Here is a 14,390-nt window from a genome sequence, read left to right as displayed (position 1 = left end):
CCAATACAATTCCTGTGTTTCATCAACACTCTGATTGTCCACAGATTACAGGATGCCTCCAGATATGCATCGGAAACTACTACTGGTCTTCCAGGGAACGATCAAAGCGTTGACTGTTAGAGATATTACTGAAATGTAGGAAAGTGCGCATGGTGACTGTTGTATTCAATCCAAATGCCATTTCTGTGTTTCATCAACACTCTGATAGTCCACAGATTACAGAATGCCTCCAGATGTGCATTGGAAACTACCACTGGTCTTCCAGGGAACTATCAAAGCGTAGACTGTTTGAGACATTAGTAACATGGCAGAAAGTGCGCATGGTGACTGTTGTATTCAATCCCGATGCAATTTCTGTGTTTCATCAACACTCTGATAGTCCAGAGATTACAGAATGCCACCAGATGTGCATCGGAAACTACTACTGGTCTTCCAGGGAACGATCAAAGCGTGGACTGTTTCCGACATTCCTCCCATGGAGGAACGTGCACATTGTGACTGTTATATTCAATCCCGATGCAATTTCTGTGTTTCATCAACAGTCTGGTAGTCCACAGATTACAGAATGCCACCAGATGTGCATCGGAAACTACTACTGGTCTTGTAGGGAATGGTCAAAGCGTAGACTGTTTTCTGACATTACTCCTGTATAGGAAAGTGCGCATGGTGACTGTTGTATTCAATCCCGATGCAATTTCTGTGTTTCATCAACACTCTGATAGTCCACAGATGACAGAATGCCTCCAGATGTGCATTGGAAACTACCACTGGTCTTCCAGGGAACGATCAAAGCGTAGACTATTTGAGACATTACTAACATGAAGGCAAGTGCGAATGGTGACTGTTGTATTCAATTCCGATGCAATATCTGTGTTTCATCAACACTTTGAAGGTACACAGATTACAGAATGCATCCAGATTTGCATCGAAAACTGCTACTGGTCTTTCAGGGAACGATCAAATCGTAGACTATTTGAGACATTAATCCCATGGAGGAAAGTGCGCATGGTGAATGTTGTATTCAATCCCGATGCAATTTATGTGTTTCATCAACACTCTGATAGGCCACAGATTACAGAATGTCACCATATGAGCATCGGAAACTACTACTGGTATTCCAGGGAACGATCAAAGCGTAGACTGTTTGAGACATTACTCCTGTGGAGGAAAGTGGGCATGGCGACAGTTGTATTCAGTCCCGATGCAATTTCTGTGTTTCATCAACACTCTGATGGTCCACAGATTACAGAATGCCTCCAGATGTGCATTGGAAACTACTACTGGTCTTCCAATGAAAGATCAAAAACGTAAACTCTTTGAGACATTACTCCCATGGAGGAAGGTGGGCATGGTGACTGTTGTATTTAATCCCGATTAAATTTCTGTGTTTCATCTACACTCTGATTGTCAACAGATTACAGAATGTCTCCAGATGTGCATCGGAAACTACCACTGATCTTCCAGGGAACGATCGAAGCGTAGACGGTTTGAGACGTTACTAACATGGAGGCAAGTGCGCATGGTGATGGTTGTATTTAATCCCGAAGAAATTTCTGTGTTTCATCAACACTCGGATTGTCCACAGGTTAAGGCATGCCACCAGATGCGCATCGGAAACTACTACTGGTCTTACAGGGAACGATCAAGACGTAGACTGTTTGAGACATACCTCCTGTGGAGGAAAGTGCGCATGGTGACTGTTGTATTCAATCCCGATGCAATTTCTGTGTTTCATCAACACTCTGATAGTCCACAGATGACAGAATGCCTCCAGATGTGCATTGGAAACTACCACTGGTCTTCCAGGGAACGATCAAAGCGTAGACTGTTTGAGACATTACTAACATGGAGTCTAGTGCGAAGGGTGACTGTTGTATTCAATTACGATGCAATTTCTGTGTTTCATCAACACTTTGAAGGTACACAGATTACAGAATGCATCCAGATTTGCATCGAAAACTACTACTGGTCTTTCAGGGAACGATCAAATCGTAGACTATTTGAGACATTACTCCCATGGAGGAAAGTGCGCATGGTGACTGTTGTATTCAATCCCGATGCAATTTCTGTGTTTCATCAACACTCTGCTAGTCCACAGATTACAGAATGCCTCCAGATGTGCATTGGAAACTACCACTGGTCTTCCAGGGAACTATCAAAGCGTAGACTGTTTGAGACATTAGTAACATGGAAGAAAGTGCGCATGGTGACTGTTGTATTAATTCCCGATGCAATATCTGTGTTTCATCAACACTTTGAGGGTCCACAGATTACAGAATATCTACAGATGTGCATCGGAAACTACTTCTGGTCTTCCAGGGAACGATCAAAGCGTAGAATGTTGGAGACATTACTCCCGTGGAGGAAAGTGCACATGGTGACTGTTGTATTCAATCCCGATGCAATTTCTGTATTTCATCAACACTCTGAGAGTCCACAGGTTTCAGAATGACACCAGATGTGCATCTTAAACTAATACTGGTCTTCCAGGGAACTATCAAAGCATAGACTGTTTGAGACATTACTCCCGTGGTGGAAAGTGCGCATGGTCACTGTTGTATTCAATCGCGATGCAATTTCTGTGTTTCATCAACACTCTGATAGTCCACAGATGACAGAATGCCTCCAGATGTGCATCGGAAACTACCCCTGGTCTTCCAGGGAACGATCGAAGCGTAGACTGTTTGAGACGTTACTAACATGGAGGAAGGTGGGCATGGTGACTGTTGTACTTAATCCCGATTAAATTTCTGTGTTTCATCTACACTCTGATAGTCCACAGATTACAGAATGTCTCCAGATGTGCATCGGAAACTACCACTGGTCTTCCAGGGAACGATCGAAGCGTAGACTGTTTGAGACGTTAATAACATGGAGGCAAGTGCGCATGGTGACGGTTGTATTTAATCCCGCAGAAATTTCTGTGTTTCATCAACACTCGGATTGTCCACAGGTTAAGGAATGCCACCAGATGCGCATCGGAAACTACTACTGGTCTTCCAGTGAACGATCAAAGCGTAGACTGTTTGAGACATTACTTCCGTGGAGGAAAGTGCGCATGGTGACTGTTGTATTCAATTCCGATGCAATTTCTGTGATTCATCAAGACTCTGATAGTCCACAGATTACAAAATGCCACCAGATGTGCATCGGAAACTACTACTGGTCTTCCAGGGAACGATCAAACCGTAGACTGTTTGAGACATTACTCCCGTGGAGGAATGTGCGCATGGTGACTGTTGTATTCAATCCCGATGCAATTTCTGTGTTAAATCAACACTCTGATAGTCCACAGATTACAGAATGCCTCCAGATGTGCATCGGAAACTACCACTGGTCTTCCAGGGAATGATCAAAGCGTAGACTGTTTGAGACATTACTAACATGGAGGCAAGTGCACATGGTGACTGTTGTATTCAATTCCGATGCAATTTCTGTGTTTCATCAACACTTTGAAGGTCCACAGATTACAGAATGCATAAAGATGTGCATCGGAAACTACTACTGGTCTTACAGGGAACGATCAAGACGTGGTCTGTTTGAGACATACCTCCTGTGGAGGAAAGTGCGCATGGTGACTGTTGTATTCAATCCCGAAGCAATTTCTGTGTTCATCAACACTCTGACAGTTCACAGATGACAGAATGCCTCCAGATGTGCATTGGAAACTACCACTGGTCTTCCAGGGAACAATCAAAGCGTAGACTGTTTGAGACATTACTAACATGGAGGCTAGTGCGAAAGGTGACTGTTGTATTCAATTCCGATGCAATTTCTGTGTTTCATCAACACTTTGGAGGTACACAGATTACAGAATGCATCCAGATTTGCATCGAAAACTATTACTGGTCTTTCAGGGAACGATCAAATCGTAGACTATTTGATACATTACTCCCATGGAGGAAAGTGCGAATGGTGACTGTTGTATTCAATCCCGATGCAATTTCTGTGTTTCATCAACACTCTGCTAGTCCACAGATTACAGAATGCCTCCAGATGTACGTTGGAAACTACCACTGGTCTTCCAGGGAACTATCAAAGCGTAGACTGTTTGAGACATTAGTAACATGGAAGAAAGTGCGCATGAAGACTGTTGTATTCAATCCCGATGCAATATCTGTGTTTCATCAACACTCTGATAGTCCACAGATTACAGAATGTCTACAGATGTGCATCGGAAAATACTACTGGTCTTCCAGGGAACGATCAAAGCGTAGACTGATGGAGACATTACTCTTGTGGAGGAAAGTGCGCATGGTGACTCTTGTATTCAATCCCGATGCAATATCTGTGTTTCATCAACACTCTGATAGTCCACAGATTACAGAATGCCACAAGATGTGCATCGTAAACTACTACTGGTCTTCCAGGGACCGATTAAAGCGTAGACGTTTGGAGACATTACTCCCGTGGAGGAAAGTGCGCATGGTGACTGTTGTATTCAATCCCGATGCAATTTGTGTGTTTCATCAACACTCTGATAGTCCACAGATTACAGAATGCCTCCAGATGTGCATTGGAAACTACCACTGGTCTTCCAGGGAACGATTAAAGCGTAGACTGTTTGAGATATTACTAACATGGGATAAAGTGCGCATGGTGACTGTTGTATTCAATCCCAATGCAATTTCTGTGTTTCATCAACAGTCTGATAGTCCACAGATTACAGAATGCCACCAGATGTGCATCGGAAACTACTACTGGTCTTCCAGGGACCGATCAAAGTGTAGACTGTTTGAGACATTACTCCCATGGAGGAGAGTGCGCATGGTGACTGTTGTAATCAATCAAAATGCAATTTCTGTGTTTCATCAACAATTAGTTAGTCCACAGATTTCAGAATGTCTCCAGATGTACATCGGAAACTACTACAGGTCTTCCAGGGAACGATGAAAGCGTAGACTGTTTGAGACATTACTCCCATGGAGGAGAGTGCGCATGGTGACTGTTGTATTCAAACACGATGCAATTTCTGTGTTTCATCAACACTCTGATAGTCCACAGATTACAGAATGCCTCGAGATGTGCATCCGAAACTACTACTGGTCTTCCAGGGAACGAATAAAGCGTAGACTGTTTGAGATATTACTAACATGGGATAAAGTGCGCATGGTGACTGTTGTATTCAATACCGATGCAATTTCTGTGTTTCATCAACACTCTGATAGTCCACAGATTACAGAATGCCTCCAGATGTGCATCGGAAACTACTACTGGTCTTCCAGGGACCGATCAAACCGTAATCTCTTTGTGACATTACTCCCATGGAGGAAGGTGCGAATGGTGACTGTTGTATTCAATCCCGATGCAATTTCTGTGTGTCATGAACACTCTGATACTCCACAGATTACAGAGTGCCTCCAGATGTGCATCGGAAACTACTACTGGTCTTCCTGGGAACGATCCAAGCGTAGACTTTTAGAGACATTACTCCCATGGAGGAAAGTGCGCATGGTGACTGTTGTAATCAATCCCAATGCAATTTCTGTGTTTCATCAACAATCAGTTAGTCCACAGATTTCAGAATGTCTCCAGATGTGCATCGAAAACTACTACAGGTCTTCCAGGGAACGATCAAAGTGTAGACTGTTTGAGACATTACTCCCATGGAGGAGAGTGCGCATGGTGACTGTTGTATTCAAACACGATGCAATTTCTGTGTTTCATCAACACTCTGATAGTCCACAGATTACAGAATGCCTCCGGATGTGCATCGGAAACTACTACTAGTCTTCCAGGGAACGATCAAAGCGTAGTCTGTTAGAGACATTACTCATATGGAGGAAAGTGCGCATGGTGACTGTTGTATTCAATACCGATGCAATTTCTGTGTTTCATCAACACGTTGATAGTCCACAGATTACAGAATGCCTCCAGATGTGCATCGGAAACTACAACTGGTCTTCCAGGGACCGATCAAACCGTAAACTCTTTGAGACATTACTCCCATGGAGGAAGGTGTACATGGTGACTGTTCTATTCAATCCCGATGCAATTTCTGTGTGTCATGAACATTCTGATTCTCCACAGACTACAGAATGCCTCAAGATGTGCATCGGAAACTACTACTGGTCTTCCTGGGAACGATCCAAGCGTAGATTGTTAGAGACATTACTCCTGTGGAAGAAAGTGCGCATGGTGACTGTTGTATTCAAACACGATGCAATTTCTGTGTTTCATCAACACTCTGATAGTCCATGGACTACAGAATGCCACCAAAATTGCATCGGAAGCTACTACAGGTCTTCCAGGGAACGATTAAAGCGTGGACTGTTTCAGACATTACTCCCATAGAGGAAAGTGCGCATGGTGACTGTTGTATTCAATCCCGATGCAATTTCTGCGTTTCATCAACACTCTGATATTGCACAGATTACAGAATGCCTCCAGATGTGAATTGGAAACTACCACTGGTCTTCCAGAGAACGATCAAATCGTAGACAGTTTCAGACATTACTGACATGGAGGTAAGTGCGCATGGTGACTGTTGTATTCAATCCCGATGCAATTTCTGTGTTTCATCAACACTCTGATAGTCCACAGAGAAAGGAATGTCATCAGATGTGCATCCGAAACTACTACTGGTCTTCCTGGGAACGATCAAAGCGTAGACTGTTTGAGACATTACTTCCGTGTAGAAAGTGCACATGGTGACTGTTGTATTCAATCCCGATGCAATTTCTGTGATTCATCAACACTCTGATAGCCCACAGATTACAGAATGCCTCCAGATGTGCATCGGAAACTACTACTGGTCTTCCAGGGAACAATCAAAGCGTAGACTGTTAGGGACATTACTCATATGGAGGAAAGTGCGCATGGTGACTGTTGTATTCAATCCCGATGCAATATCTGTGTTTCATCTACACTTTGAAGGTCCACAGATTACAGAATGTCTCCAGATGTGCATCGGAAACTACTACAGGTTTTCCAGGGAACGATCAAAGCGTAGACTGTTTGAGACATTGCTCCTGTGGAGGAAAGTGCGCATGGTGACTGTTGTATTCAATTGCGATGCAATTTCTGTGTTTCATCAACACTTTGATAGTCCACAGATAAAGGAATGTCACCGGATGTGCATCCGAAACTACTACTGGTCTTCCAGGGAACGATCAAAGCGTAGACTCTTTGAGACATTACACCCGTGGAGGAAAGTGAGGATGGTGACTGCTGTATTCAATCCCGATGCAATTTCTGTGTTCCATCAACACTCTGATAGTCCACAGATTACAGAATGCCTCCAGATGTGCATCGGAAACTACTTCTGGTCTTATAGGGAACGATCAAAGCGTAGACTGTTAGAGACATTACACCCATGGAGGAAAGAGCGCATGGTGACTCTTGCGTTCAATCCCGATGCAATTTCTGCGTTTCATCAACACTCTGATATTGCACAGATTACAGAATGCCTCCAGATGTGAATTGGAAACTACCACTGGTCTTCCAGGGAACGATCAAATCGTAGACAGTTTCAGACATTACTGACATGGAGGTAAGTGCGCATGTCGACTGTTGTATTCAATCCCGATGCAATTTCTGTGTTTCATCAACACTCTGATAGTCCACAGATTACAGAATGCCTCCAGATGTACATCGGAAACTACCTCTGGTCTTCCAGGGAACGATCAAAGCGTAGACTGTTTGAGACATTACACCCGTGGAGGAAAGTGAGGATGGTGACTGCTGTATTCAATCTAAATGCAATTTCTGTGTTCCATCAACAGTTTGAAGGTCCACTGATTACAGAATGCATTAAGATGTGCATCGGAAACTACTACTGGTCTTCCAGGGAACGATCAAGGCGTAGACTATTGAAGACATTACACCCATGGAGGAAAGTGCACATGGTGACTGTGGTATTCAATCCCGATGCCATTTCTGTGTTTCATCAAGACTCTGATAGTCCACAGATTACAGAATGCCTCCAGATGTGCATCGGAAGCTACTTCTGGTCTTCCAGGGAACGATCAAAGCGTAGACTGTTTGAGACATTACTCCCATGGAGGGCAGTGCGCATGCTGACTGTTGTATTCAATCCCGATGCAATATCTGTGTTTCATCTACACTTTGAAGGTCCACATATTACAGAATGTCTCTAGATGTGCATAGGAAACTACTACAGGTTTTCCAGGGAACGATCAAAGCGTAGACTGTTTGAGACATTGCTCCTGTGGAGGGAAGTGCGCATGGTGACTGTTGGATTCAATTCCGATGCAATTTCTGTGTTTCATCAACACTTTGATAGTCCACAGATAAAGGAATGTCACCAGATGTGAATCCAAATCTACTACTGGTCTTCCAGGGAACGATGAAGGCATAGACTCTTTTAGACATTACACCCGTGGAGGAAAGTGAGGATGGTGACTGCTGTATTCAATCCCGATGCAATTTCTGTGTTCCATCAACACTCTGATAGTCCACAGATTACAGAATGCCTCCAGATGTGCATCGGAAACTACTTCTGATCTTACAGGGAACGATCAAAGCGTAGACTGTTACAGACATTACACCCTTGGAGGAAAGAGCGCATGGTGACTGTTGCATTCAATCCCGATGCAATTTCTGTGTTTCATCAACACTCTGATAGTCCACAGATAAAGGAATGTCACCAGATATGCATCCGAAACTACTACTGGTCTTCCAGGAAACGATCAAAGCGTAGACTGTTTGAGACATTACATCCGTGGAGGAAAGTGAGGATGGTGACTGCTGTATTCAATCCAGATGCAATTTCTGTGTTCCATCAACAGTTTGAAGGTCCACAGATTACAGAATGCCTCCAGATGTGCATCGGAAGCTACTTATGGTCTTCCAGGGAACGATCAAAGCGTAGACTGTTTGAGACATTACTCCCATGGAGGGCAGTGCGCATGCTGACTGTTGTATTCAATCCCGATGCAATTTCTATGTTTCATCAACACTCTGTTAGTCCACAGATTACAGAATGCCACCAGACGTGCATCGGAAACTACTACTGGTCTTCCAGGGATCGATCAAAGCGTAGACCGTGTGAGACCTTACTCCCGTGGAGGAAAGAGCACATAGTGACTGTTGTATTCAATCCCGATGCAATTTCTGTTTTTCATCAACTCTCTGATAGTCCACAGATTACAGATTGCAACCAGATGTACATCGGAAACTACTACTGGTCTTCCAGGGAACGATCAAAGCGTAAACTGTTTGAGACATTACTCCCGTGGAGCAAAGTGTGCATGGTGACCGTTGTATTCAAACCCGATGCAATTTCTATGTTCCATCAACACTCTGATAGCCCACAGATTACAGAATGCCTCCAGAAGTGCATCGGAAGATACTTCTGGTCTTCCAGGGAACGATCCAAGCGTAGGGGGGTGGGCGTAGCTCAGATGGTAGAGCGCTAGCTTAGCGTGCGAGAGGTACTGGGATCGATACCCAGCGCCTCCAGAACTTTTAACGGTCACAACGCCCATATAGTACTAGGAACAGAAAGTTGGCTGAAACCAGACGTAAACAGTAATGAAATCCTAAACTCTGATTGGAATGTATACCGCAGAGATAGGCTGGACAGTGAAGGGGGAGGCGTGTTTATAGCGATAAGAAGTGCAATAGTATCGAAGGAAATTGAAGGAGATTCGAATTGTGAAATGATTTGGGTGAAGGTCACGGTTAAAGCAGGCTCAGACATGGTAATTGGATGTCTCTATAGGCCCCCGGGCTCAGCAGCTGTTGTGGCTCAGCACCTGAAAAATAATTTGGAAAATATTTCGAGTAGATTTCCCCACCATGTTATAGTTCTGGGTGGAGATTTTAATTTGCCGGATATAGACTGGGAGACTCAAACGTTCATAACGGGTGGCAGGGACAAAGAATCCAGTGAAATATTTTTAAGTGCTTTATCTGAAAACTACCTTGAGCAATTAAACAGAGAACCGACTCGTGGCGATAACATATTAGACCTTCTGGTGACAAACAGACCCGAACTATTTGAATCAGTTAATGCAGAACAGGGAATCAGCGATCATAAAGCGGTTATTGCATCGATGATTTCAGCCGTAAATAGAAATATTAAAAAAGGTAGGAAGATTTTTCTGTTTAGCAAAAGTGACAAAAAGCAGATTTCAGAGTACTTGATGGCTCAACACACAAGTTTTGTCTCAAGTACAGATAGTGTTGAGCATCAGTGGACGAAGTTCAAAACCATGGTACAATATGCGTTAGATGAGTATGTGCCAAGCAAGATCGTAAGAGATGGAAAAGAGCCACCGTGGTACAACAACCGAGTTAGAAAACTGCTGCGGAAGCAAAGGGAACTTCACAGCAAACATAAACATAGCCAAAGCCTTGCAGACAAACAAAAATTACGCGAAGCGAAATGTAGTGTGAGGAGGGCTATGCGAGAGGCTTTCAATGAATTCGAAAGTAAAGTTCTATGTACTGACTTGGCAGAAAATCCTAAGAAATTTTGGTCCTATGTCAAAGGGGTAGGTGGATCAAAACAAAATGTCCAGACACTCTGTGACCAAAATGGTACTGAAACAGAGGATGACAGACTAAAGGCCGAATTACTAAATGTCTTCTTCCAAAGCTGTTTCACAGAGGAAGACTGCACTGTGCTTCCTTCTCTAGATTGTCGCACAGTTGACAAAATGGTAGATATCGAAGTAGACGACAGAGGGATAGAGAAACAATTAAAATCGCTCAAAAGAGGAAAGGCCGCTGGTCCTGATGGGATACCAGTTCGATTTTACACAGAGTACGCGAAGGAACTTGCCCCCCTTCTTGCAGCGGTGTACCGTAGGTCTCTAGAAGAGCGAAGCGTTCCAAAGGATTGGAAAAGGGCACAGGTCATCCCCGTTCTCAAGAAGGGACGTCGAACAGATGTGCAGAACTATAGACCTATATCTCTAACGTCGATCAGTTGTAGAATTTTGGAACACGTATTATGTTCGAGTATAATGTCTTTTCTGGAGACTAGAAATCTACTCTGTAGGAATCAGCATGGGTTTCGAAAAAGACGATCGTGTGAAACCCAGCTCGCGCTATTCGTCCACGAGACTCAGAGGGCCTTAGACACGGGTTCACAGGTAGATGCCGTGTTTCTTGACTTCCGCAAGGCGTTTGACACAGTTCCCCACAGTCGTTTAATGAACAAAGTAAGAGCATACGGACTATCAGATCAATTGTGTGATTGGATTGAGGAGTTCCTAGATAACAGAACGCAGCACGTCATTCTCAATGGAGAGAAGTCTTCCGAAGTAAGAGTGATTTCAGGTGTGCCGCAGGGGAGTGTCATAGGACCGTTGCTATTCACAATATACATAAATGACCTGGTGGATGACATCGGAAGTTCACTGAGGCTTTTTGCAGATGATGCTGTGGTGTATCGAAAGGTTGCAACAATGGAAAATTGTACTGAAATGCAGGAGGATCTGCAGCGAATTGACGCATGGTGCACGGAATGGCAATTGAATCTCAATGTAGCGAAGTGTAATGTGATGCGAATACATAGAAAGATAGGTCCCTTATCATTTAGCTACAAAATAGCAGGTCAGCAACTGGAAGCAGTTAATTCCATAAATTATCTGGGAGTACGCATTAGGAGTGATTTAAAATGGAATGATCATATGAAGTTGATCGTCGGTAAAGCAGATGCCAGACTGAGATTCATTGGAAGAATCCTAAGGAAATGCAATCCGACAACAAAGGAAGTAGGTTACAGTACGCTTGTTCGCCCAATGCTTGAATACTGCTCAGCAGTGTGGGATCCGCACCAGGTAGGGTTGATAGAAGAGATAGAGAAGATCCAACGGAGAGCAGCGCGCTTCGTTACAGGATCATTTAGTAATTGCGAAAGCGTTACGGAGATGATAGATAAACTCCAGTGGAAGACTCTGCAGGAGAGACGCTCAGTAGCTCGGTACGGGCTTTTGTTAAAGTTTCGAGAACATACCTTCACCGAAGAGTCAAGCAGTATATTGCTCCCTCCTACGTATATCTCGCGAAGAGACCATGAGGATAAAATCAGAGAGATTAGAGCCCACACAGAAGCATAACGACAATCCTTCTTTCCACGTACAATACGAGACTGGAATAGAAGGGAGAACCGATAGAGGTACTCAGGGTACCCTCCGCCACACACCGTCAGGTGGCTTGCGGAGTACGGATGTAGATGTAGATGTAGATAGACTGTTTGAGACATTACTCCCATGGAGGAAAGTGCGCATGGTGACTGTTGTATTCAATCCCGACGCAATTTCTGTGTTTCATCAACACTCAGTTAGACCACAGCTTTCAGAATGCCTCCAGATGTGCATCGGAAACTACTACTGGTCTTCCAGTTAACGATCAAACGTAGACTGTTTGAGACATTACTCCCATGGACGAAAGTGCGCATGGTGACTGTTGTAATCAATCCCAATGCAATTTCTGTGTTTCATCAACAGTCAGATAGTCCACAGATTTCAGAATGTCTCCAGATGTGAATTTGGAAACTACCACTGGTCTTCCAGGGAACGATCAAAGCGTAGACTGTTTGAGACATTACTAACATGGAGGAAAGTGCGCATGGTGACTGTTGTATTCAATCCCGATGCAATTTCTGTGTTTCATCAACACTCTGATAGTCCACAGATTACAGAATGCCTCCAGATATGCATCGGAAACTACCTCTGGTTTTCCAGGGAATGATCAAAGCGTAGACTGTTTGAGACATTACTAACATGGAGGCAAGTGCTCATGGTGACTGTTGTATTCAATCCCGATGCAGTTTCTGTGTTTCATCAACACTTTGAAGGTTCACAGATTACTGAATGCATCCAGATGTGCATCGGAAACATCTACTAGTCTTCCAGGCAACGATCAAAGCGTAGACAGTTTGAGACATAACTCCCGTGGAGGAGAGTGCGCATGGTGACTCTCGTATTCAATCCCGATGCAATTTCTGTGTTTCATCAACACTCTGATAGTCCACGGATTACAGAATGCCACCAGAATTGAATCGGAAACTACTACTGGTCTTGCAGGGAACGATCAAAACGTGGACTGTTTTAGACATTACTCCCATGGAGGAAAGTGGGCATGGTGACTGTTGTATTCAATCCCGATGCTATTCCTGTGTTTCATCAACACTCTGATAGTCCACAGATTACAGAATGCCTCCAGATGTGCATCGGAAACTACTACTAGTCTTGCAGGGAACGATCAAAGCGTAAACTCTTTGAGACATTACTCCCATGGAGCAAGGTGTGCATGGTGACTGTTGTATTCAATCCCGATGCAATTTCAGTGTTTCATCAACACTCTGATACTCCACAGATTACAGAATGCCTCCAGATGTGCATCGGAAACAACTACTGGTCTTCCTGGGAACGATCGAAGTGTAGACTGTTAGAGACATTACTCCCATGGAGGAAAGTGCGCATGGTGACTGTTGTATTCAATCCCGATGCAATTTCTGTGTTTCATCAACACTCTGATAGTCCACAGAGAAAGGAATGTCATCAGATGTGCATCCGAAACTACTACTGGTCTTCCTGGGAACGATCAAATCGTAGACTGTTTGAGACATTACACCCGTGGAGGAAAGTGCGGATGGTGACTGCTGTATTCAATCCCGATGCAATTTCTGTGTTCCATCAACACTCTAATAGTCCACAGATTACAGAATGTCACCAGATGTGCATCGGAAACTACTACTGGTCTTCCAAGGAACTATCAAATCGTAGACTGTTTGAGACATTACTCCCATGGAGGGAAGTGCGCATGCTGACTGTTGTATTCAATCCCGATGCAATTTCTGTGTTTCATCAACACTCTGTTAGTCCACAGATTACAGAATGCCACCAGACGTGCATCGGAAACTACTACTGGTCTTCCAGGGAACGATCAAAGCGTAGACCGTGTGAGACCTTACTCCCGTGGAGGAAAGATAACAAGGTGATTGTTGTATTCAATCCCGGTGCAATTTCTGTTTTTCATCAACACTCTGATAGTCCACAGATTACAGAATGCAACCAGATGTGCATCGGAAACTACTACTGGTCTTCCAGGGAACGATCAATGCGTAAACTGTTTGAGACATTACTCCCGTGGAGCAAAGTGCGCATGGTGACTGTTGTATTCAATACCGATGCAATTTCTGTGTTCCATCATCACTCTGATAGTCCACAGTTTACAGAATGCCTCCAGATGTGCATCGGAAGATACTTCTGGTCTTCCAGGGAACGATCAAAGCGTAGACTGTTTCAGACATTACTCCCATGGAGGAAAGTGGGCATGGTGACTGTTGTAATCAATCAGAAAGCAATTTCTGTGTTTCATCAACAATCAGTTAGTCCACAGATTTCAGAATGCCTCCAGATGTGCATCGGAAACCAATACTGGTCTTCCAGGGAACGATCAAAGCGTAGACT

Source organism: Schistocerca gregaria, chromosome 9 (genome assembly GCF_023897955.1).
Source record: "Schistocerca gregaria isolate iqSchGreg1 chromosome 9, iqSchGreg1.2, whole genome shotgun sequence".
NCBI classification, from domain to species: Eukaryota; Metazoa; Arthropoda; class Insecta; order Orthoptera; family Acrididae; genus Schistocerca; species Schistocerca gregaria.
This window is presented reverse-complemented; position numbering follows the sequence as displayed.